We start from the raw sequence: 26,718 nt of genomic DNA, 5'->3' as shown, positions 1-26,718 counted from the left end.
CCCCAAAGCCACTCGCCTGAATATTCCAATTGCTTTGTCCTATTCCCAGGGTGCTCTATTATGTTTATCCAGAGCAAAAGGGAAAGTCAATACGACACACACTAGTATACATGGCAGAGATGTGAGTAGAGGGGGCACACTTTTTGACATCTACTATTGCCACAGACACCATATTTTTGTAAAAATTAATTTGGATGTAGAACCGCTCGAAGGCCTGGTCAGGGACAACAGCTAAAAACGAAAGAATTTGTCAAATAAAAATTTGCTTTAGCCATGTTTTCCCCAGCGGCCTTTAGGATTACGTCTAGTGAGAAAATATATGCAGGTGCTGCCCTCACTATTTGATCCATAGGCCTCATGCACGGCCTCATGCACATGAGTGAATTTTTCTTCAGTGCTTGTTGTGGATAGCAAACTGACCCATTCACGTCTATGGAGCCTTGCACATATCTGTGTTTTTTGTGAATCTGTGTGACCGTTTTGCAAACTATAGGGGAGGCCCAATTCCTGCCCGTATTTGCAGATGAGAATAGCCACAAATATTTTGTGGACCGAAATATGGACATGTCTGTTTGCATGAGTAATAAGGAGAAGAGCGATTCCTCCTCTATACCTTCACCATGCTCAGTATCAATCCAGGACATGCAGGATATTGTATACCCCCCTATGCACATAACCTATTTTAATGTGACTTGGTAGGTTCACATCTGTGACAGGTAAATCCGGTAGTCTGTTCCTGCAAAGTAGAGGACTACCGGAGTTACCGTATCCAACACAGCCAGACAATGGTGGATCCCCATTCACTGTAATGGGATCTGATGGGAATCCAGTGGGTTAACAGCATAACTGCTGGCTTTCTGCCAGAAAAATACTGCTGCATTCACAATGCTGGCATTTATGCCACAAACCCATCAGATTCCATTATAGCGAATGGGGATCCAGTGGTGCCCGGCTATGCCCGATATGGTTACTCCAGTTGGCTGCAACTCTGCTGAAACAGACTACTAGATTTACCTGTAGCAGATGTGAACCTACCCATCCAGCCTGCTCACATCTGTGTCGTAGACGCAATTCAGGGGCTGTCGCAGATTCAAAAACAATGGAAAGCAAAGTCTTGCATGTGGGACATTATTCTATGCAAAAAAAAAAAGTGGACTCCTGAAACAGACCCCATTATAGTCAACTGGATCGGTTTGGCCCCATTCTGGTCAGTTATGTGATGAAACCTGCACGTCCGTTATTTTTGTTGTTCTGCAGCTATAATGGAGCAGAACGATAGAAATCGATAGCCAAGTGTGAATAAGGCCTTAGGAGTGTATAGAAACCGAGAACAGATTCAGATATACAATAAAATACAGTATATCGAGCACGAGCCCATAGTAGGAACCCGTAGAGTTAATAAGGTCTCACGCACACATCCGATTTGCATTTTCTGCAGATCACATGTGTACTCTTTCATTTCTGTGGGGCCACAATAAACCATGACAGCTCACGGATGTCATCTGTGTGCTGTCCACAATCCTGCCGATTTGCCACAAATGTTAGAACATGTCCTATTTTTGTACGAGTATCCGCAGACCACAAAACAGATACGCCTGTGTGCATGAGGCCTAAAAAGAGTGGCATCATCTGAAGAGGGGAGCAAAATATCTACATACCCCTTAAAAATATCTGTAAACATTTACCTCCGATTTTCTTAAAAGGCAGGGTCATGTACGGAGCCCCAGGGAGTGTCTAGAGGGAAATTCAGCTAAAAGGAAAAGAGATGAAACGACAGAAAACAAAATATACTGTCATTTTTGTCTTTCCTAAGTGTAAAGGGATAAGACAGGAAAAAAAAACGATATATCCTAAAACTTGGCGAAGCCGAGAGGAAGACAATTCGGGTGAGCAAACTGATTTGCCAACATCAAAGTCGTTCGCAAATTTTGAGTTATTACTGGACATGGACAAATTGGTTCGTCTAACCAAATTCAACCATAATTTCGATTAAAACAATATATATAAAAATCATAAAAAGTAGGAAAATCTAAACCAATTTCAAATGATACTAAATATAATAAAAAGAGAAAAAATAGGCATACATTTATTCAATGATGGAAATGCGGCTGATCTCATATAATGGGCTATTATAGGAATCGTGACGCTATGTATACAACTGGGCAAATATATGGTTTCCTTTTTGCATGCAAATAGTTAACTATGAAGTGCCCTTCTGGCCATTAATCTTCCCCTTATTGCATTAAAAATAACTATCTAATCCATCAAGTATAATACACATACTAATATTCTTCCCACCGCTAAAAATATGCCGTTAACCCCTTTCATGACATTTCACTTCAGAGGCATAAGGACTTTTACAACAATGTATTCTACAACAGCTCGCTCGACGCGTTTCTTTTTCCTTGTTACTACAATTACCAGTACACAAGGCAACAAATGACTTGCAAAGCAGCAAGTAGGGCAATCATGTCGCACTTACCAAACAGGAAGCGTATACATTTAATTCATTTGGGAGGCAGCGTATTAACTTTCGCCGTACAATACACAAATAATAAGCGACGGTATAAATAAAAGTAGATTGAAGTAAAACAGAGTCCTACATATTCAGATGCATCTACTGAAAAGTGTAGGAAAGAAGAAGGCAGGGCTTCCCCGTGTCTGCTCCTCAAGCAGTTTGGGTGTATCTCTGCCATGAGACTCTCTGTGCAATACTACCTTTCACAAGTTGGGTGTCCCTGGCAAGACTTCAGACGAGGTGACAACACGGTCCAGCCGTGGCGGGGGGTGACGGAGACAACAAGCTGCCATGTAGGCCTCTAGCATGAGAAGCAGATTTCAGAAAGAGAGAGGGAGAAGAGAGAGACAGAGCCGGAGGGGAGCAGGACAGAAAAGAGGAAGCAGTGGGAGCTGCACGCAGTAGATAAGCAAATTACCCTCACACAAAAGAGGGCTGTCATTTCAGGCAAAGAGCACAGATGAATGAGAGCAGAGCGCTGGGAGGGAGGGGTCTCCAACACCCAGCTCTTCTCAACAGGTGATCTCCTATACAAGCACGCCTGCTGCTAGGATGCTCCTATTCGCTCACTAAATGTGATCTCCATCCAGCTTTCTATCTCAGAAAGTGTACAGAAGCAGTATTGACCAATCTGAATAGGAGGCTCTAGGCTGCTTTCACACAATCAGTGTTTGGTCAGCGTTCGATCTGTGATTTCCATCAGTGACCATGAGCCAAAAGCAGGAGTGAAAAGATTTGCACATGTGCGTTTTTGACCCGTGTATGGCATTGGCTCAGAATTACTGATGGAAATCACTGATCGAACACGGACTGTGTGAAAGTGGTCTTAAAGGGAACCTGTCAGCAACTTTATGCTGATCTCACTGAGGGCAGCATAAAATAGTGACAGAAATGCTGATTTCAGCGGTGTGTCACTCATGAGCTAAAAGTAAGTGGTTGCCAAGAACCAACATCACAATCATTGCAGCTCAGGGCTTGAGAAAAGTCAAATCTACCTGAGAAGAGTCCTGGTTATTCCTAATCTCCTGCCCACCTGCTGATGATTGGCAGTTCTCTCCTAGAGAGAAAGGGAGAAAACTCAGTCATCAGCAGGTGGGCAGGAATCCATAAATTACCATGACTCTTCTCAGGTGGCCGGGACTCTTTTCCAGACCCAGTCTGCAATGATTGTGATGTTGGTTCTCGGCAACCACTTACTTTTAACTTATAAACGACAGACCGCTGAAATCAACTCACCTGTCACTAGTTTATACTGCCGTTAGTATGGGGTGGAAACAAAGTGTTTTAACTGTTTGTTATGGCTCACAGCCGTTTTATTATTAGGGTCAAGATAGGTTTAGGCCATTTTTGGCGTTGATATATTTGTATATAGACCCCTTTACCCAGGTTAGGTCCCCTTTTTGGTAAACAAGAGCCATCAATATGGGCTGCATAAAGTTGATAACAGGTTCCCTTTAAAAGGGAATCTGTCGCCCCTATTAACTGAAAGCAGCATGGTATAGTGACAGATGTGCTGATTTCAGCAGTCAGTACTTTCATAGTACTGGCATGCTGAACCTCACAGACAGAGGTAGATGAGTCTGATGAGACTTGTGGCCCCGCCCTCGCCCACCTCCTGACCATGATTAGCAGGTTTCTTTCCTAGGCATGATCAGAAATAAAGCTGCCAGCCATGCCTGTAAGTGGGGTAGGGTGACTACGTGTCCCGGATCCCCCAGGACAGTCCACCATTTGGAGAGTCTGTCCCGGGTACCGGTCACCCTCATTCCGGGACAATGCAGTGTCCTGGAATGACCTGAGCCACCGACCGCTGCTGTTGTGACAGTCAGGGCCGGCGCTTCCATAGAGGCAAGGGGCCGGAGATGAGCGCTTCCAGTGTGGAAGCGCTCCTCTCCAGTCATCTGTATCGCCGTCCTCAGGACAGCGATACAGATGGCTGTGCAGCAGGGCAGGGGAGGGAGAGGTGTGTCCCTTCCCCTTCCTCTGATAGGCTGCAGGCACTAGGCCGGCAGCCTATCAGAGGCTGGTGCAGGCGGCGCGATGACGTAATCGCGCCGCCTGAGCCCTGAGCCGTACAGCGCGGGACACAGGCCAGAAGAGGCCTGCGTCACATCGCTGCCAAGTAGGCAAGTGTTTTTTTTTTGTTGTGGTCGTCAATACCGGTGGCGACTGGCACATGATGGGGGGGGGGGCTATGGCTACTGGCACATGATAGGGGGGGCTATGGCTACTGGCACATGATAGGGGGGGCTCAGGCTACTGGCACATGATAGGGGGGGCTCAGGCTACTGGCACATGATGGGGGGGCTCAGGCTACTGGCACATGATGGGGGGGCTCAGGCTACTGGCACATGATGGGGGGGGGCTCAGGCTACTGGCACATGATGGGGGGGGGCTCAGGCTACTGGCACATGATGGGGGGGGCTCAGGCTACTGGCACATGATGGGGGGGGCTCAGGCTACTGGCACATGATGGGGGGGGCTCAGGCTACTGGCACATGATGGGGGGGGCTCAGGCTACTGGCACATGATGGGGGGGGCTCAGGCTACTGGCACATGATGGGGGGGCTCAGGCTACTGGCACATGATGGGGGGGGCTCAGGCTACTGGCACATGATGGGGGGGGCTCAGGCTACTGGCACATGATGGGGGGGCTCAGGCTACTGGCACATGATGGGGGGGGCTCAGGCTACTGGCACATGATGGGGGGGGGTCAGGCTACTGGCACATGATGGGGGGGCTCAGGCTACTGGCACATGATGGGGGGGCTCAGGCTACTGGCACATGATGGGGGGGCTCAGACTACTGGCACATGATGGGGGGGGGCTCAGGCTACTAGCACATGATAGGGGGGGCTCAGGCTAGTGGCACATTATGGTGGTGGGGGCTCTGGCTACTGGCACATTATGGTGGGGGGGCTCTGGCTACTGGCACATTATTGGGGGACATCTATGGGGGCACTTATTACTGGCACATTAGGGGCACTTCTTACTGGCACATTGTTGGTGGGCACTATAGGGGCATCTGCTGAGGCCACAAAGAACGGTTATTTTATATGGGGGCTCTGTATAGGGGCATTTTATACTGGGACACATTATGGTGGGTACTATGGGGAAGGTGGGAGGGGAGTACTATGGGGTCATCTACAGGGGCACTGAGAAGGGGTATTTTATACTTACAAATTATGGGGGACACTGAGGGCATCTACTGGGGCACTATATATGGGGCATTTTATACTGGTACATTATGGGGGGCACTAGGAGGGAGGGGGGAGAGGAGCACTATGGGGGCATTTACTGGGGGCACTATATAGGGGTATTTAATACTGGCACGTTATAGGGGCACTATGGGGACATTAGCTCAACTGGGGGCATTACAAGGGGGTATTTTTTGCACTGTCACATTATAAGGAGAATTATTACTACTGGGGGGGGGGGGGAATTATGGTGGGCTTTATTACTCCCCCATTGTATGACCCCCTAGTAGCAGCCCCAGCCTCTCCCTGCTCTGCAACCCCACTGCCCCTTCTCCAAATCATTATTATGAAATCGTTCTCATTAGGATAAAACAAATCAGCTTCGCCGAGCCCCCGGCCAAAGTGTGGAAGTGGTGTCCGAGATCCCCAAGGGTCAAGCCAAGTAATTGTAAGTTTTCATATGAAATATGTTTATCTTATACACAGATAGCATACACCGTGCCCCACAATACACAGTTTCTTCTGTAAAAGTCATCGTGTAATGGGGGGGGGGGGGGGGGCCTTATTGTTTTTCGCCCCAGGGCCCCATTTCACCTAGAACCAGCACAGTCTCAAGTATAAGTTTGACGAAATGCACTTGTGAAAGTAAGTGTCCCTGAATGGCAGTTAGGAACTGTGGTCAACCTAAAGTGGGGGGCGGGGCCACAAGTCTCATCAGACTCATCTACCTTGCAGAGCTGGTGCGTTCTGTGAGGTTCAGAATGTCAGTAGTATAAAAGTACTGACTGCCAGCTCAAAAGTGACAGACCACTGAAATTAGGTGAGGGTATCTTAGTAGAGGTGACAGGTTCCGTTTAAAGAGGCATTTCCATTTAAATAACATGGGACGACAGCCTCAGTGCTCAGACCCTGTACTACAAAAGCGGGTCAGCGCAGTCTGCTGCTTTCAAAAATCAACACATTCTTCGCTCACCTCTTGATCAAATCACTGTAAAACTTTTCATGTCCATGGCTATAAGAATAGGTTGCATGTGCATGCAATGATCTGTGTCAGATCAATGTGCCCACTTATTACCAGATGCAGTACGCCCCCTTTAAAAAGAGGATCTGTCGTCTCTACCGATATGCCTATTTTAATAGCTACTTGCATCCCCCGTGATAACAATTCAGAAGCATCTATTCTTATATGACTCTGTTGTGCTATTCCTTTATTATTTCTACTACAAGTTATGAATGAATTGCTAGCAGTCTGCAGTAAGGGCACAGAGGGGTGGTAACAAGTTGGGGGGGGGGTGTTCTTGCACTGTGACACCAGCAGCACTGATTGGATAGATGGAGCCCCCCCCCCCCCCAACTGGTTACCACCCCTCTGTACCATTACTGCAGACTGCTAGCAATTCATTCATAACTTCTAGTAGAAATAATAAAGGAACGGCACAACATAGAGCCAAAAGAATAGAGGCTCCAGAATTATTATTACACAGCAAATGCATGAAGCTAATAAAACAGGCATGTCAGGAGCGTTGACAGGTCCTCTTTAAATAACTTTTGAATGTGACAGGAAAAAAAAAAAAAAAAACAACTCACGGAAAGGCCTATGAACACACCCCCTCATATTTAGACAGACTTGCCAAGAATTTTGGCATCAGGTGGCCACGTTAATCATTTCTAAACATGCCCTCTTTGTTGTTTTTCTTATCCTAAAATGTATTCCGTCCACGTAAATAAAAGGGGGTCAAATCACCGATTCAGCTGGATTTGCCCATTGGAACACATAGCTTGTCTATAATAAAAACTAGCAGACACATGTAAAGAGAATACGGGAGGAAGGGTAAATAAGAAGCCTGATCCTGCTGCCTGGCTGTGGAAAGAGCAGCTGCTGGCGGTGCCTGCCTATTCTCCTCCCCCTGCTGCCCAGCTAGCGTGCGGCCTTTTGTCTAAAGGATCAATTATTGAAGAGAACCTCTTCATCTTGTAATAAGATAACTGACGTTCTAACAAAAGCCTATTCCACCTTGTCATTAGACAGCCCAAACGCAACAGGCTTCACAAGGGGAACACTGAAGCAAACACAAAGTGACAAATTAACAACTCGGCAGGTAGAAGACAAAAAAATGTGTTATCCAGTTGTAATACCATTAAAAAAATAAAATAAAATGCTAAGTTCTATACAAACTACTGACTTGTGTTTCCAGCTTTACTCCTTAGTGATTATTAGTGCAGTAAAAAAATATATAAATCTACATATAGATATATGGCACAAAAAACTATATACATAATATAAAATAAACTTTAAAAATAAAGACATGGATTACACATCCACATGCCATGCATTGATCTATTGCTGCCAAGCATAACTTATAAACATGAACACAAGCTTCGTTGACCAAAATGAGTAAGCCCACTCCCCACCGTGGCTTATTTCAACTGGGTTCTATACCAATGTGGCAGACCACCACATGGTGATCACTGTCACCACAACATAGCACCTGCTGTCAGACACAACCTTCGTGGCAGAGGACCACAGCAACAACAGCCCCCATGCAGTACCGCTTGTGAACAGATATCATAAGTGCGTCTTTCCATGTGATCTCAGAAACCAGACAGACCAAATAGACATTAACCACTGTCCAGTCACCTGCTTATTTAAAGCACATGGGTTAAAGGGGTGCTGTTGGGCTACTGGGTCTTACCACCTGCAGATGCTGTGTTAAGGAGGCGGATATTGCCATGTGGTGTTTTTGTGGCCAATTACAGTCGGGACCCACTTAAAAAATGCCACTATGATGTGATGAGAGGGCCATACAAAGAGATGCTGAAAGAAAAAAAAAATAAAAAAAAAAAAAAAATAATATATATATATATATATATATATATATATATATATATATATATATATATACATATACATATATATATATATATATACACACACACACATATATACATACATACACACATATATGGAAAAAATAACCAGCAGCACCACCAAGCCAAAAAACAAAGTAAAAAGGGTGCACTGTCCGAGTATGGTAACTAGTGCTTACCCACTGATACGGAATAAAGAAATAGGACTGCACTCCAAACTCCGAAACGTCGCTTGTGCCACCTCATGGGTGAATAAATCCTTTTTCACTGAAGATCTTTTGGAGTGCAGTCCGATTTAATATATAGTGACACAGTGAGGGTATGTGTCTGGCAAGTCAGGTATTTTCCTCCCAGCATGTGCAGCTGGACTGGTTTCCAGCCAGGTGAGGTCAAATACCGGACCGGAGTTTAAGTGCCGATGCAGGTTTTGGCAGCACCCGGCTGTCCTTAAATAGGCAGCTGGGCTCAGCAGAGATGTCTCTGTTTTTGGGATATGAGGCTTTGTGCCATGCGGGAGGGCTGAGAGACGCATGCTGGGGAAACAGGACCCCTAAAGCCTGTTGTGGACTACTGAAGGCGAACTGCCATGAAGGTGACTTATGGTATATGAACTTTCCATTGTGTGTGAATTAACACCAAGCCTGCAAAGTTATGTGCAATTGCCTCAAGTGTGACGTTTTGAGTCAAGAACTTGTATTTTGCCTCTGTACTGCGCCCACTTACCCTATCTACCAGAGCGAAACCCCACTATATATATATATATATATATATATATATATATATATATATATATATATATATATATATATATACATATATACATACACACACACACACACACACACACACACACATACATACATATACACACACACATTATAGGTAAAACAATAAAGTGCAGCACCTTGAGGAAGATAAATTGTTGTGTTGCATCACAAACTTGCATATACAGATCTTTGAACATTTTCATTGCTGCTCATTACCATACATGTTATAAATTAATTTACATAGAAATGAAAAGCCCAAGCCAAGATTACATTCCCCTAGGTCCGATGAATTACTTTGTCACCATATATGCAATCATTACTACTCTGGCTGCCTCTTATCGGTTGTTCCAACCATATCTATGGAAGTTTTAACAGTATGCCCTGACAGCCGTAGCTTTAGTTCTACAAACAAGCTGGAGACCACTGCTGTCAGTGCATATGTAAGGTGCTCTATATCCAGTCCAACTATGGAGCTGAATGTAGGTTATGCTTTAGATCACAGCTCAGCATTAGGCAATTAGCCATGGAGTCTTCTGAAATAAAACCATAAATATGTAATCCCTCTCTCGCAGTGGTGCCCAATCACTGGCTCCCAAGCCACAGGAGGCTTGCGACCCCCGAATGTGTGGCTTACCATTGGAGTTGTCAGGTCTGGCCATATGCACTGGTTACAATACATCTGTTCTGACAATATTGCAAACATATACTTACCCCTAAGCAGTGCAAATACACTCACTGACAAAAATAAATAAATAAGCTAACGCACCCAGATAGAAATGTCGGATTTCAGCAAAACTTGGTGTGCAGTTATGTCCGATGTGTAAATGTTTCAATGTGTGGTCTGATTAGAAACTGGGTCCGATAGCAAAATAGCGTAAAAGTGCTTCCCCACAGCTCTACAAAAAGGCTCTCAGAGGCTACTTTTGGGTAGTATACCTGTGTGAGAGATTGTTTTATTAAATATCTTCATTTAAGACACAACATCGTACATAAATCTGTACAACCATCATCAGAAACGCATACAAAAATATCCTGCTCATAAAATAACATTCCGCGACAAAATCCATGGTCTGAATTTTGCGCTTATTTAGCAATCCAGCGAGAACCTTTAGCGGGTCATTTACCTTTACAGAATGGCGATGTGTTAGTTTTCAATGATGTAGTCTGCCTAATGTTCCTTTTAGTTGTTCAGTCAGATACCATTGGGTCAATGAGAAAGGGCCTTGCTACCGATACGATGTCCGAACTAGAAAGGAGTTGCACTATAAAACAGCGCAATTATTTTTTAAAAAAAAATTTGCCTACACTTCCCTCCTTCCGTCTCTCTGCTCCCCCAAATAGATGTCTCAGAGGCTGGATCAGAGTGCAGAGACTGGGGCTGGGCCTACTCGCGGCAGTATTGTGGTCCAATCAGTGCTTACACTCCCAATCAGGGAAAGGATCGGACCATCCTTCAGGAGGCCTCAATACACATAAGATGGTCAGCTGCTCCGGCTGAAATCAGCGGGTTCGGCCGACATTTATCCAATGTGCATGGCCAGCTTCACATTCATTTCCAGCAGGTTATGTACATTCTTACTTTGGGAGTAAATCAGCAAAGAAGAATTTAATCTGCATTTAGTACCACTGTTATCATATCCATCACCATTTTATCACAGTAGGACTGCTCCAGAAAACGCTTTACTGTGACATTATTTTTTTCCCTGAAGCAAGGGAGGGTCCATATATATTTTGTACAGATTCTAAGATCTAGCCATATAACTGGTTTTATCAGGAATGTAAATGAGCAAGGTGCAGCCCGAGCTTTCTTGTCTGCAAAATGATCACGTTTGAGGAAGGAGCATAAGTGTGCCGCTTCTGCACGTATGGGATACCTGTGCTTTATCTCAGACACACGCATTTATTAATATTCACTTTTACAGAGGACCTGTCATCTCTCCTGACATGCCGGTTTTAATAGCTCCATGTAATAATTCTGGAGCATCTATTCTTATGTCTGTATGTTGTGCCATTCCTATATTATTTCTACTAGAAGTTATGAATGAATTGCTATTAACCTTCAGCAAGGGTACGGGGGGTGGTAACCAGTTGGGGGGGTGTACCTGCACAGTCTGAAAACGGCAGCACTGATTGGATAGAGTGAGTCTGTGCAGGTACCCCACCCCCCCCACCCCCCCTTGTGCCAGGGTGGAGGGCTGAGACCAGTGTGAGGGGAAACAGGCCGACTAAAGCCTGCTGATGGACTTTTTGTGGCAGAACAGCCCGCCTGGCGTGAACCAACACCACTACTGAAAGGTGGCTTTTTGCTTGAAAGTGATTTTTTGTTTTGTGAATTTGCTAATGTGTGAATAAACACTGAACTTTTTGATTTAAGAACTGGTTTGTGCCTCCATACTGTGTCCGCTTATCCTGTCTATCAGAGCGAATCCCCACAATACATAATATAAAACAACACAGATACAATAAGCATGAACTCATTAACAGACTGGTACAGAGGAAGAGAGGACCCTGCAATCTACAGCTTGAACATACTAATACCCATGGACATCTAAGACAAAAAAAGACATACAGCTGGATATAGCAGGTAGCCAGTCTGATGGTTACAGATTTTCCATCTCTTTTTGTTAATAGTATTTTTTAATTTTCTTTTATTGTTCTGTTCGATCCAAACATATTGTGCTGGTCATAGAACCTACCAAAAAAACTCCCGGTGGGCTGTGGCCTAGTGTGGTATCAAAGCCCTCCTCATGGCCACAAGCCGGGTGCATGAATGATCAGACAGCCTCAGTGTTATGCACCTGACCAGTGACCGCAGGTACTTCCCTGACTAACTGTATCGCTGACCTTAGGGCGGTAATACAAATGGAATATTGCAGCAGGGGATGGAAGCCGATGGCGTCCTGTCATCCACCCTCACAGGCCACTAGATCTCAAGCTTATGTAGTAGGGTACATTTTTAATTTCTGCGGGCACTATAAGGGACATTACTGTGGGACATTATAGGACACATTAATGAAGGCACTATAGAAGGCATTGTTAGTATTACTCGGGGCACAATAGATGCAATGTCATTATTACTAGGGGCCCAATAGGGAGCATATTTTTACACTGGAGGCACTATGGGGACATTATTGTTACTGGAAGCATTCTAGGGGAATTATTACTGTGGGCACTATAGGGGGCATTATTATTAGTGTATACAAAGAGATTTTCCAGCATCTGGCGGGACAGATAGGTCCTAATTAGGGATGAGCGAATCGACTTCAGATGAAACATCCGAAGTCGATTCACATAACAGTTCGTTCCAATACTGTATGGAGCATGAGCTCTGTACATTATCAGAATGTATTGGCTCCAATGAGCCGAAGTTATTGCTTTGCGCAATAACTTAAAAAATAAATTTGTACTGTAAAAAAAACATTTCCCAAACTCTGGTTCAGTTCCAAAGGTACCAAATGGTTTTTTACAGTACAAATTAATTGATGAAGTTATTACCCGAAGTCACGCGAGACTTCGCGAAGCAATAACTTGGATTGGAACAAAGTTTTATGCGAATCGACTTTGGATGTTTCATCCGAAGTCGATTCGCTCATCCCTAGTCCTAACAGGCATGTGAGGAAGGCACTCTCCACACATACTCTTTATTTAATTTCTATTCTATTGCCTAACATTTAAAATTATCATTCAGATTATATTTTGGCTTTATAATATACATAGATCCCGGTTCTATATAGGATGGGGTTGCGAGATGCCATATTACCCATTGAATATTCATATCCTACATTGTCCTATGTATGCACATTAGCAATATTTGTTGAAGTGGCACCCTACTTAAGCAGGTTGGTATAATGAAACCACGAAACCTCTTTGCACACAGATGTAAACCAGTGATATACATTATAATTTAAGAGCCAGCCCAGCTATTAGTCTGTGTAATGTTACTGTTAATGAAGCACACTGCTGCCAATTTAATATTATGGTCTTTCAACAAAAAGGACAACAGTGTCTTTTCACTTAGGCTTAAGCTAGGCAGATGGTTTCTGTTTATTCAGTAAGCCAGGTGGAGGATGCTGGAAAATATATAACCCTCCCTATGCTTCACATAACCATCATCATTGTATTTTGAGTGGAATGAAAATCTCATAATACTAGACACTGTCTAATTTACAATCTAATCATTTGGTAGTCATATCAAAGATCTAGTCAATACTGTCCCATTCCTAAAGTATTCCCATCATTCAGAGGTGCAGTGTGGGTTGCCAGCACCTTGGGAAGGCAAGTACTACACCCCTAACCTGTGGATATGCCCCTTTTAGAGGGTAAAATTAATTGGTTGAACTATCTCTAGTGTATTTTTTCTACATCGTATAGTCTTGTAAAATTAGACATTGCTTCAAAAGCAGCAGGATTAAGAAAAATAAATAATTTTTTTTTCCAGTTTACAAAATCTCCAAAAGGGTTAAATGCTTTTCCCAGTAGGTTTCCAGAACTACTCATACCCCCAACTCAGATGTTAACTATCCTGCCCAGAACCACATTGTTCATCACACTGTTCCTAAAATAACAAAGACTACCAAATTATCGAGAGCTATACAATTCTGAAGTGGATTTTTTTTCTTTTTTTTCACACAACTCAACTTGCGCTCTTGTTTCCCAAGTGCTTGCCCAACAGCTTCTGTAGACTCCTGCCACTCTCAACAAAGAGAAGGAAGACTCTTTATTTAACGCAGCATGTCTGTCTTGCTTCTCCTTCACAGAGATACAAAGCTGAAGTTTTCCATGAACATGTCAATCGATACTGCCAAGCAAGACTTGTGACAAAGCCTGTACGACTTGGCTGGTCGTTCAGACACATTGGTAAATACAGAGTGCCCGTGCCAAGCGGACCATTATTACACACATTGGTGAATAACTGGTTACAGGAAATATAACGTATATTATCCATGTATTTTAATCTCTAACAATAAAGAAGTTTCCATGCACTTTCATATAAAACAAGTGCTGCTTTTTTCAAGACCCAACTTGTAAAGAGTGTAAAAGAAAAGCTGAAATTCTCCTTAGAGATTTCATGTTGAATTAACACTCTTTTGATGTAGATATGTGAAACCACACATTGGATTAATGCACAGTATTTTAAAAGAAGCACTCCCACAAAAATGTTTATTCTTTAGCGTGTTAAAACACTCGGTAACACTGACATGGAAAAGGATCTAGGAATTTTAATAAACAGCAAACTAAGCTGCAAAAACCAGTGTCAGGCAGCTGCTGCCAAGGCCAATAAGATAATGGGTTGCATCAAAAGGGGCATAGATGCCCGTGATGAGAACATAGTCCTACCACTTTACAAATCATTAGTCAGACCACACATGGAGTACTGTGTACAGTTCTGGGCTCCTGTGAACAAGGCAGACATAGCAGAGCTGGAGAGGGTCCAGAGGAGGGCAACTAAAGTAATAACTGGAATGGGGCAACTACAGTACCCTGAAAGATTATCAACATTAGGGTTATTCACTTTAGAAAAAAGACGACTGAGAGGAGATCTAATTACTATGTATAAATATATCAGGGGTCAGTACAGAGATCTATCCCATCATCTATTTATCCCCAGAACTGTGACTGTGGCGAGGGGACACCCTCTGCGTCTGGAGGAAAGAAGGTTTGTACACAAACATAGAAAAGGATTCTTTACGGTAAGAGCAGTGAGACTATGGAGGTGGTTGATGGTGATGGTGAGTACAATAAAGGAATTCAAGAGGGGCCTGGATGTATTTCTGGAGTGTAATAATATTACAGGCTATAGCTACTAGAGAGGGGTCGTTGATCCAGGGAGTTATTCTGATTGGAGTCGGGAAGGAATTTTTATTCCCCTAAAGTGAGGAAAATTGGCTTCTACCTCACAGGTTTTTTTTTGCCTTCCTCTGGATCAACTTGCAGGATGACAGGCCGAACTGGATGGACAAATGTCTTTTTTCGGCCTTATGTACTATGTTACTATGTTAAAAAAGAACGTGATGTAAATTGAGGTGACGGTAATCCCCTTATGTGTAGCTGTCAGTTATAACCTCCTTTCTGATCCTCAGTTGTATCATCTGACCTCCACCAGACTCTCCAACGGACATAGCGTCTTATGTATGGACAGGAAGTCCGTTTCTCTATTCACTCTTACAGGAGTTTTGAGGTCGGTCTCATAGGAATGAATAGAGAAACTGACTGCCTGTCCAAACATAACATACTGAGTCAGTCGAAGAGTCAGTGTCGGTCACATGACACATCTGTGGAACAGAAGGGAGGTTATAACTCACAACTATGTCCACTGAAAGAGGATTACCTTTACTACTAACTAACTCATGTACCTTTCTAACAGGTCAGAGAATAACATTTCTATGGGAGTACTTCTTAGAACTAAAAAACACAAAACCGAATTACATTAATTACAAAACAGAGTTACATTAAGGTAATTTAGGCTTCCCTTTGCTGGAAGAATCCCCCCCCCATAAAACACAGGTTTTTTGGCGCCTATTTTTGCTAAAAAAAAAGAAGTGCAGACCAACAGTTAATTGGAGACTGCTGCAGCTCGTATGGCCATGTGGTGTTCAACCACAGCGTGGCCAGTTCGCAATCATGTCACGACAGTGCCATGTGGTTGTACGCTTCTTGAAGTTGATATATTGAAGCATAAAATGACAGCATTATATGAAAAAGGAGGGGGGGGGGGCGACAACAATATTTCATTGGGCAACAAGTATATAATAAATAAAGAAAGTGATCATGCTACACACCTAGGGTTGTTTTGCTCATGGGCCAAGGACCTCAGCCAGGCTTCCTCCCCTGGTGTCTCCTGGAACAGGAAAATGGAGGATTTTACCAATGCTTGCCTGGAATTCTCAAAGTATAACTTGGATTATCTAATTGCACAACAATTAACAGTGCGGTCCTAATTATTTAATTGAAGCCCGCTGCGACTTGTGCGACCGCACCTTGTGGTCATACTTGAACAAGGACCAAAGTTTTAAACAACACCTTCCAAAAGCTTCCTGCCTTATCATGATAGGCAGAGATAATTTCTCTAAATCTAGATGTGCCAAATTGTGCTACATTTTTGATCAATTCATGCCAAAATTTGCGCCATAATTTGTGACTCTGAGCTTCTCGCCACTTTTCCAAAGTGGTGAGAAAAGGGTGTGGGGCTTAGCGGGAGGATCCTATTGTGGCCTGATGAATTTACAATAACTTGCACCAGAAACTAGCGCAAGTTGTAGACTAAGGCTTCAGAGGCGAAGAACGCCAGTTTTGATAAATTCCTCCCCATTTTAAATACATAAATAATGCTTTGTCATACTCAGTCCTTCTTGGTCAAAAATAGTACATAATGACATCAATGTGACTAATCGAGACCACATGACCAGCTGTCAATATGAATGAAGCAAACCCATGGTGTGGGCTTCAACTGGCCACCACAGTCACTTGACATGGACATCACATACTGATACATGTCAATAATTATTTTTGTTTGTGGATTTCTAAGAGAAATGTCAGAATAAAAAGTTTGTGAGCACTAATCTAATTTACATCAGATTAAAGGAAGAAGTAAGAATGCATTGCTGTATACAATGAGACAGTTCATTTAGGGCCAATTATATTTGTACTGATTCAACAAGAAGCACCTACAACTAAGCTTTCTAGCTACAGCATAGGCTACTTTCACACTGGCGTTTTGGATTTCAGTTTGTGAGGTCCGTTCAGGGCTCTCACAAGCGGTCCAAAACGGATCAGTTTTGCCCTAATGCATTTTGAATGGAAAAGGATCCGCTCAGAACGCATCAGTTTGCCTCCGTTCTGTCTCCATTCCGCTCTGTAGGCGGACACCAAAACGCTGCCTGCAGCATCTGATGAAACTGAGCCAAACGGATCCGTCCTGACACACAAGTCAATGGGGACGGATCATTTTTCACGGACACAATCTGGCACAATAGAAAACGGATCCGTCCCCCATTGACTTTCAATGGTGTTCAAGACGGATCCGTCATTGCTATAGAAGACCTAATACAACCGGATCCGTTCATGACGGATGCATTCGGTGGTATTATTGTAATGGAGGCAGTTTTGCAGATCTAAGACTGATCCGCAAAAAACGCTATTGTGAAAGTAACATACGCAATTCAAAAACTAAAAGATATTTGTCATGCAGTTGACAAGCATTTGGAATTACATACAGTATATGGGCACTGGAGCTGTATTGGTAAGCTTAGGAGATTTTTACAGCCTAAAAAAGGAATCTGTCAACAGATTTGTACCTATGAAACTGTGTGACCTGTTACATGTGCGCTTGGCAGCTGAAGGCATCTGTGTTGGTCCTATGTTCATATGCGCCCACATTGCTGAGAAAAATGTTTTAATATAGGGGTGGGCGACCAGCCTCTCCCTCTTATCAGCCCCCTCTGGTAACTCAAACCCACCCCCCCTCCCTCCCCAGTATTAATAATTGGTGGCAGTGGCCACAGGGTCCCCCTCCTCCCCCTCCCCATCATTGGTGGCAGTGGGCAGTTTCGATCGGAGCCCCAGCAGTGTAATGCTGGGGCTCCGATCGGTTACCATGGCAGCCAGGACGCTACTGAAGTCCTGGCTGCCATGGTATGTTAGTGAGCAGCATTATACTCGAGTGCGCCGTGGCCGCCGGGCGCTCCTTCGCATAGGTCTGTGCAGCGCATTGCTAATGCTGTAAGCATTAGCAATCCGCCGCACAGACAGAAGAAGGAGCAACCGGCGGCCACGGCGCACTCGAGTATAATGCTGCTCACTAACATACCATGGCAGCCAGGACTTCAGTAGAGTCCTGGCTGCCATGGTAACCGATCTTCACTACCGCTACGGCGATATGCACAAAATTCATATCGTGGCACAAATTTCTATTGCATATCACCCACCCCTATTTTAATATATACAAATTACGCTCTAGGAGCAATGGGGGGTAGTGCCGTTACACCTATAAGCTCTGCTCTCACTGCAACTGCCGTGCCTTCTGCACTTTGGTTAACAGGGCCAGGCAGTAAAAATGTCATCACACCTGGCTGTGTCAATCAAAGTGGAAAGGGAGCAGCAGTTGCAGAGAGACCAGAGCCTATAGGTGTAATGGCAACACCCCCATTGCTCCCAGAAACTCATTTGCATATATTACAATATAATTTTTCTCAGCAATGCAGGAACATATGAACATGGGACCAATGCAGATGCCTTCAGCTGCCAAGCACACATGCAACATGTCAGCCAGTTTTAAAGGCATAAATCTGCTGATAGATGCCCTTTAAAGAGGACCTTTCACCTGAAAATGCAAGTTATACTAAAGATATGCCCTTACTTGCCGGCCCCCGGTGGTGCTTATTCAGTTCTTCATTTTGTACTCAGTGCCCCCGTTTGTCCGCGGTGTTCCCCGCAATATTTCCCGTCTTCTTTGCTAATGAGCCATTCGGCTCAACTGGGCGGGCCTGCAAAAGTTCTCCCGGGGCGTGTCTTTCTTCTCCCTGGCACGGAGCGCATCCAATCAGCGCTCTCCGCTCTTAGCCAGGAAGAAGCAGCTCCAGTTCTCGCAAGATTCGCGAGAACTGGAGCGATTTCATCCATCCTGAGCCGCCGCCTCAGACGCTGCTCCAATGCTCGCCGCGGGAATCCAAGATGGCACCAGCTCAGGATGGATGAAATCGCTGCAGTTCTCGCGAGAACTGGAGCTTCTTCTCCCTGGCTAAGAGCGGAGCGCGCTGATTGGATGCGCTCCGTGCCAGGGAGAAGAAACACACGCCCGGAAGAACTTTTGCAGGCCCGCCCAGTTGAGCCGAATGGCTCATTAGCATAGAAGGCAGGAAATAATGCGGGGGGCATCGCGGACAAACGGGGGCACAGAGTGAAAAATAAAGAACTGAATAAGCACCCACAGGGGCCGGCAAGTAAGGGTATATCTTTAATTTAACTTGCATTTTCAGGTGAAAGGTCCACTTTAAGTACATCGCTGTAGATTACATTATCAGGGTCAGCCTTGTCCAAGCAATAAAAAAAACTTTAAAAAACTGTCCCTAACAATGACATTTTGACAGGGTTAAACTTTTTGATACAGATGCTCTCCTAATTAAGGCATCCTACACCAGCTTGTTGTGGTGCAGATGTAGATCAGTATCTCCTGGAGTCTTCTCATCAAGACAATTCCTTTTTCAAATGAAAACAGCTAGGTGAAAAGCAGTCTACAGAGGGTTTGGTTACTGAAAACCCTACTGAAGAGCTGAAACCCCTGGCTTCTTGAACAGGGGAAACCTAGTCCTATATGCCAGCCATTTGGATGAATGGCCAACCATTTAATACATAGCCAGGCCCAGAATGAGAGCCACTCTCTCTCAGCAGCTTTTCACTCTAACAGAGTTGGGTCTCAAGTCTAATTAGGCACATGAAAAGAGTTGATCGTAAAAGGAGTAGTCCCATTACAGCACTAGTGACTACTTGACCTCCACTGAGGAACCAAGTAACATCACTGTCCTGAACAGCTGTAGTAAACTTCACTCAGTCACTTTATTTCCAGGTTTCTTGCATGTTTCTATATATGCTTTCCATTATTGCTTGCATACTTCTCAGCTTGGCTACAGTTTAGGTAATAAATTCTTACGAACTCAATTATCTCATAGATTGGCCTTAGTAAGACTTCAGGCCAAGATCAGCTCCTAGATTACTACTCTACTGTGTTACTCATTACTGTAATCCCTATGGAAGACAGTGTTTTAGCTACAGATATTAAATGTTGACACAAAAATTTAGGACTATAATTCTTCCTGCATAATTTCATGTGCAGGACAATGTCCAAGTGGGCATTATGCCCATTGACAAGGTCCCAGATGAATGCAATTTATCCTTAAAAGGTAACCTAAATGCTATACAGATCACAAGTAAGGACCAGTATAGTTGTGAATTAGTGGGTTCCCAAGTATTGCAGTTCATTTATAACTCAAAATGCTAGCTGCCACATACAATATACTATGCAGTCTTTTCATTTTATATAAAGGCCGCAAATGGCTAGGATGCATCAAGATATTATAAAAATACATTCTAGCCATGCTGGTAAATTACCCTCTTTAGTCTAAATTTTTCCTGTCCACATTTGTGTGTCAGTTTCTCAAGCCTCTTCTCTCTAAACATTGCCTTGGCTCACATCCTAGCTTTGAAAAATCCAATTAGGTAATAACCTCATTACACCAAATATTAAGCTAGGTTTTCAACGTTTTTTCCTCCCTGAATGCTGTCATATGTTCTCCGCTAATGCCTGAAAAATATGTTTCAAAATAATTAAGGCTGCAGTGCAAGTCAATTTAAATCCTAATATTTCAGATCTTTCAATATGTTCAATCAGCATTTGGCAGTATTTTGTCTATACTCCGATTTAGAGCAGCCTTAGGCTAGTGCCACACAGGTTTTTTTCTGGCGTTTGAGGGGTTTTGTTGTTTTTTAACACTTTCTTAAAGCCAGTTTCCAGATGTTGCACGGAAGTCTATGGGAAATATTAAAAGCAGGACAAATTAGTGGTTTTTTTTGTAGTGCTCTGACTTTTTTCCCTCGTTGCCTGCAGTTTTTCTCCCATAGACCTCCACTGAGCAAAAAATAAATAATAAGGCCTCATGCACACAACCGTTTTTTTTTAGGGTCCGCAAAAACGGGGTCCATAGGTCAGTGATCCGTGACCGTTTTTTCGTCCGTGGGTCTTCCTTGTTTTTTGGAGGATCCACGGACATGAAAAAATTGAAAAAAAAATTCTAAGTCACGTTTGCCATAGAAATGATAGGAAAAAACGGACACGGATCACGGACACGGATGACAATCTTGTGTGCATCCGTGATTTTTCACGGACCCATTGACTTGAATGGGTCCGTGAACCGTTGGCCGTGAAAAAAAATAGGACAGGTCATATTTTTTTCACGGCCAGGAAACACAGATCACGGATGCGGCTGCCAAACGGTGCATTTTCCGATTTTTCCACGGACCCATTGAAAGTCAATGGGTCCGTGAAAAAAAACGGGAAATGACACAACGGCCACGGATGCACACAACGGTCGTGTGCATGAGGCCTTAAGAAGATGAAACATCCGAAGTCGATTCGAATAAAACGTCCTTCTAATACTGTACGAAGCAGGAGCTATGTACAGTATTAGAATGTATTGGCTCCGTTGAGCCGAAGTTATTGCTTTGCAAAGTCTCACGAGAGTTGGTGTAATAACTTTATAAATTAATTTGTACTGTAAAAAAAAAAAAAATTCCCGAACTCTGGTTCAGTTCTAAGGTAACACTTGGAACCGAACCAGAGTTTGGGAAAAAATTATTATATTTTTTTTATAGTGTTATTTTCCTTTTTTTCAATTGCTGCATGCTTAAAGTGTCACCCTGCCCTAACGGGAAAAATAAGTAAATAATAATAATACTTAAATACCTCAATTTCATGCTGTTTTTACATTTAAAAAAAGGCCAACAAAGATGTAGTGTGGCAGCACCCTAAAGAGTATGAAAAATGTAGCTGATCAACACACCAATTTGTTTTCCCATGTGGAATATGCATTTTGTCCTTCATAGGTGTGGTTCTACCTATTAGGGGTGGGCGATATACGCGATATGCGATATAAATTTGTGCCACGATATGGATTTTGTGCATATCGCCGGACCGCGATATGACCACGGAGCGGTAGTGAAGATCGGTTACCATGGCAGCCAGGAGTCACACTACTGAAGTCCTGGCTGCCATGGTATGTTAGTGAGCAGCATTATACTCAAGTGTGCCGTGGCCGCCGGTCGCTTCTTCTATCTGTGCGGCACATTGCTAATGCTTACAGCAATGCGCCGCACAGGCCTATGAAAAGAAGGAGCGCCTGGTGGCCACAGCGCACGTGAGTATAATGCTGCTCACTAACATACCATGGCAGCCAGGACTTCAGTAGCGTCCTGGCTGCCATGATAACCGATCGGAGCCCCAGCATTACACTGCTGGGACTCCGATCGGAACTGCCCACTGCCACCAATGATGGGGGGGGGGGGACCCTGTGGCCACTGCCTCCAATGATTAATACTGGGGAGGGAGGGGGTGGGTTTGAGTTACCAGAGGGGGCTGATAAGAGGGAGAGGCTGGGGGGCGGATCAGAGGCTGTGGGGCGGATCAGAGGCTGGCTGCCATGGTCAGCTCCCTGCTGTTGTGTGCACAAAGCACAGGGCAGCAGGGAGAGTGTAAAGTCCTATTCACCCTAATAGAGCTCTATTAGGGTGAATATGACAAAAGTTCTAGCCCTTAAGGAGGCAAATTTTTATTTTATTTTTACTTATTAAATAAAAACTAAAGTTTAAACCCCCCCCAAATATAGAAAACAATATATTGCACATGCTTAAAATTATATCGCAATATAGATTTTAGGCCATATCGCCCACCCCTACTACCCATCATGTATTAACCACTTCAGCCCCGCTAGGTGAAACCCCCTTCATGACCAGAGCACTTTTTACACTTCGGCACTACACTCCTTTCACCGTTTATCGCTCGGTCATGCAACTTACCATACAAATGAATTTTACCTCCTTTTCTTCTCACTAATAGAGCTTTCATTTGGTGGTATTTCATTGCTGCTGGCATTTTTACTTTTTTTGTTATTAATCAAAATGTAACGATTTTTTTGCAAAAAAATGACATTTTTCACTTTCAGCTGTAAAATTTTGCAAAAAAAACGACATCCATATATAAATTTTTCGCCAAATTTATTGTTCTACATGTCTTTGATAAAAAGAAAAATGTTTGGGCAAAAAAAAAAATGGTTTGGGTAAAAGTTATAGCATTTACAAACTATGGTACAAAAATGTGAATTTCCGCTTTTTGAAACAGCTCTGACTTTCTGAGCACCTATCATGATTCCTGAGGTTCTACAATGCCCAAACAGTAGAAAAACCCCACAAATGACCCCATTTCGGAAAGTAGACACCCTAAGGTATTCGCTGATGGGCATAGTGAGTTCATAGAACTTTTTATTTTTTGTCACAAGTTAGCGGAAAATGATGATGATTTTTTTTTTTTTTTTTTTCCTTACAAAGTCTCATATTCCACTAACTTGCGACAAAAAATAAAAAATTCTAGGAACTCGCCATGCCCCTCACGGAATACCTTGGGGTGTCTTCTTTCCAAAATGGGGTCACTTGTGGGGTAGTTATACTGCCCTGGCAATTTAGGGGCCCAAATGTGTGAGAAGAACTTTGCAATCAAAATGTGTAAAAAATGACCGGTGAAATCCAAAAGGTGCACTTTGGAATATGTGCCCCTTTGCCCACCTTGGCAGCAAAAAAGTGTGACACATCTGGTATTGCCGTACTCAGGAGAAGTTGGGGAATGTGTTTTGGGGTGTCATTTTACATATACCCATGCTGGGTGAGAAAAATATCTTGGTCAAATGCCAACTTTGTATAAAAAAATGGGAAAAGTTGTCTTTTGCCAAGATATTTCTCTCACCCAGCATGGTTATATGTAAAATGGCACCCCAAAACACATTCCCCAACTTCTCCTGAGTACGGCGATACCAGATGTGTCACACTTTTTTGCTGCCAAGGTGGGCAAAGGGGCCCATATTCCAAAGTGCACCTTTCAGATTTTGCAGGCCATTTTTTACACATTTTGATTGCAAGGTACTTCTCACACATTTGGGCCCCTAAATTGCCAGGGCAGTATAACTACGCCACAAGTGACCCCATTTTGGAAAGAAGACACCCCAAGGTATTCAGTGAGGGGCATGGTGAGTTCCTAGAATTTTTTATTTTTTGTCACAAGTTAGCGGAAAATGATGATTTTTATTTTTTTCTCTTTTTTCCTTACAAAGTCTCATATTTCACTAACTTGCGACAAAAAATAAAAAATTCTAGGAACTCGCCATGCCCCTCACGGAATACCTTGGGGTGTCTTCTTTCCAAAATGGGGTCACTTGTGGCGTAGTTATACTGCCCTGGCAATTTAGGGGCCCAAATGTGTGAGAAGAACTTTGCAATCAAAATCTGTAAAAAATGGCCTGCAAAATCTGAAAGGTGCACTTTGGAATATGTGCCCCTTTGCCCACCTTGGCAGCAAAAAAGTGTGACACATCTGGTATCGCTGTACTCAGGAGAAGTTGGGCAATGTGTTTTGGGGTGTCATTTTACATATACCCATGCTGGATGAGAGAAATATCTTGGCAAAAGACAACTTTTCCCATTTTTTTATACAAAGTTGGCATTTGACCAAGATATTTTTCTCACCCAGCATGGGTATATGTAAAATGACACCCCAAAACACATTCCCCAACTTCTCCTGAGTACGGCGATACCAGATGTGTCACACTTTTTTGCTGCCAAGGTGGGCAAAGGGGTACATATTCCAAAGTGCACCTTTCGGATTTCACCGGTCATTTTTTTACACATTTTGATTGCAAAGTTCTTCTCACACATTTGGGCCCCTAAATTGCCAGGGCAGTATAACTACGCCACAAGTGACCCCATTTTGGAAAGAAGACACCCCAAGGTATTCTGTGAGGGGCATGGCGAGTTCCTAGAATTTTTTTTTTTTGTCGCAAGTTAGTGGAATATGAGACTTTGTAAGGAAAAAAGAAAAAAAAAGAAAAATCATCATTTTCCGCTAACTTGTGACAAAAAATAAAAAATTCTAGGAACTCGCCATGCCCCTCACGGAATACCTTGGGGTGTCTTCTTTCCAAAATGGGGTCACTTGTGGCGTAGTTATACTGCCCTGGCAATTTAGGGGCCCAAATGTGTGAGAAGTACCTTGCAATCAAAATCTGTAAAAAATGGCCTGTGAAATCTGAAAGGTGCACTTTGGAATATGTGCCCCTTTGCCCACCTTGGCTGCAAAAAAGTGTCACACATCTGGTATCGCCGTACTCAGGAGAAGTTGGGGAATGTGTTTTGGGGTGTCATTTTACATATACCCATGCTGGGTGATAGAAATATCTTGGCAAAAGACAACTTTTCCTATTTTTTTATACAAAGTTGGCATTTGACCAAGATATTTCTCTCACCCAGCATGGGTATATGTAAAATGACACCCCAAAACACATTCCCCAACTTCTCCTGAGTACGGCGATACCAGATGTGTCACACTTTTTTGCAGCCTAGATGCGCAAAGGGGCCCAAATTCCTTTTAGGAGGGCATTTTTAGACATTTGGATCCCAGACTTCTTCTCACACTTTCGGGCCCCTAAAAAGCCAGGGCAGTATAAATACCCCACATGTGACCCCACTTTGGAAAGAAGACACCCCAAGGTATTCAATGAGGGGCCTGGCGAGTTCCTAGAAATTTTTTATTTTTTGCATATGTTAGCGGAAATTGATTTTTTTGGTTTTTTTCTCACAAAGTCTCACTTTCCGCTAACTTAGGACAAAAATTTCAATCTTTCATGGACTCAATATGTGGGGTATTTATACTGCCCTGGCTTTTTAGGGGCCCTAAAGCGTGAGAAGAAGTCTGGAATATAAATGTCTAAAAATGTTTACGCATTTGGATTCCGTGAGGGGTATGGTGAGTTCATGGGAGATTTTATTTTTTGACACAAGTTAGTGGAATATGAGACTTAGTAAGAAAAAACAAAAACAAACAAAAAATTTCCGCTAACTTGTGCCAAAAAAAATGTCTGAATGGAGCCTTACAGGGGGGGGTGATCAATGACAGGGGGGGTGATCAATGACAGGGGGGTGATCAATGACAGGGGGGTAATCACCCATATAGACTCCCGGATCACCCCCCTGTCATTGATCACCCCCCTGGTAAGGCTCCATTCAGACGTCCGTATAATTTTTACGGATCCATGGATCGGATCCGCAAAACACATGCGGACGTCTGAATGGAGCCTTACAGGGGGGTTATCAATGACAGGGGGTGATCAGGGTGATCACCCCCCTGTCACGGATCACCCCCCCTGTAAGGCTCCATTCAGACATCCGCATGATTTTTTACGGATCCATGGATACATGGATCGGATCCACAAAAAACATGCGGACGTCTGAATGGAGCCTTACAGGGGGGTTATCAATGACAGGGGGTGATCAGGGTAATCAGGGTGATCACCCCCCTGTCACGGATCACCCCCCCTGTAAGGCTCCATTCAGACATCCGCATGATTTTTTACGGATCCATGGATACATGGATCGGATCCACAAAAAACATGCGGACGTCTGAATGGAGCCTTACAGGGGGGTTATCAATGACAGGGGGTGATCAGGGTAATCAGGGTGATCACCCCCCTGTCACGGATCACCCCCCCTGTAAGGCTCCATTCAGACATCCGCATGATTTTTTACGGATCCATGGATACATGGATCGGATCCACAAAAAA

General features: G+C 43.6%; 1 protein-coding gene across 3 annotated transcripts in view; it reads right to left on the bottom strand.

Moving 5' to 3' along the window:
• Positions 1–26,718, bottom strand: part of LOC122931917 (polypyrimidine tract-binding protein 3-like) — a 138,982-nt gene that overhangs the window by 66,543 nt on the left and 45,721 nt on the right. For 2 of the 3 annotated variants that reach the window (XM_044286002.1, XM_044286018.1), the window contains exon 1: positions 2,719–2,876. The exons of the other annotated variant lie outside the window; for it this stretch is intronic. The gene's annotated coding sequence lies outside the window, so the exon portion shown is untranslated. Of the gene's footprint in view, positions 1–2,718; positions 2,877–26,718 lie in introns of those variants that run through there. 3 annotated transcript variants of the gene reach the window in all.

Source organism: Bufo gargarizans, chromosome 1 (genome assembly GCF_014858855.1).
Source record: "Bufo gargarizans isolate SCDJY-AF-19 chromosome 1, ASM1485885v1, whole genome shotgun sequence".
NCBI classification, from domain to species: domain Eukaryota; kingdom Metazoa; phylum Chordata; class Amphibia; order Anura; family Bufonidae; genus Bufo; species Bufo gargarizans.
Note: the sequence above shows the minus strand (reverse complement) of the source record. Positions and strands in the feature narration are given on the sequence as shown.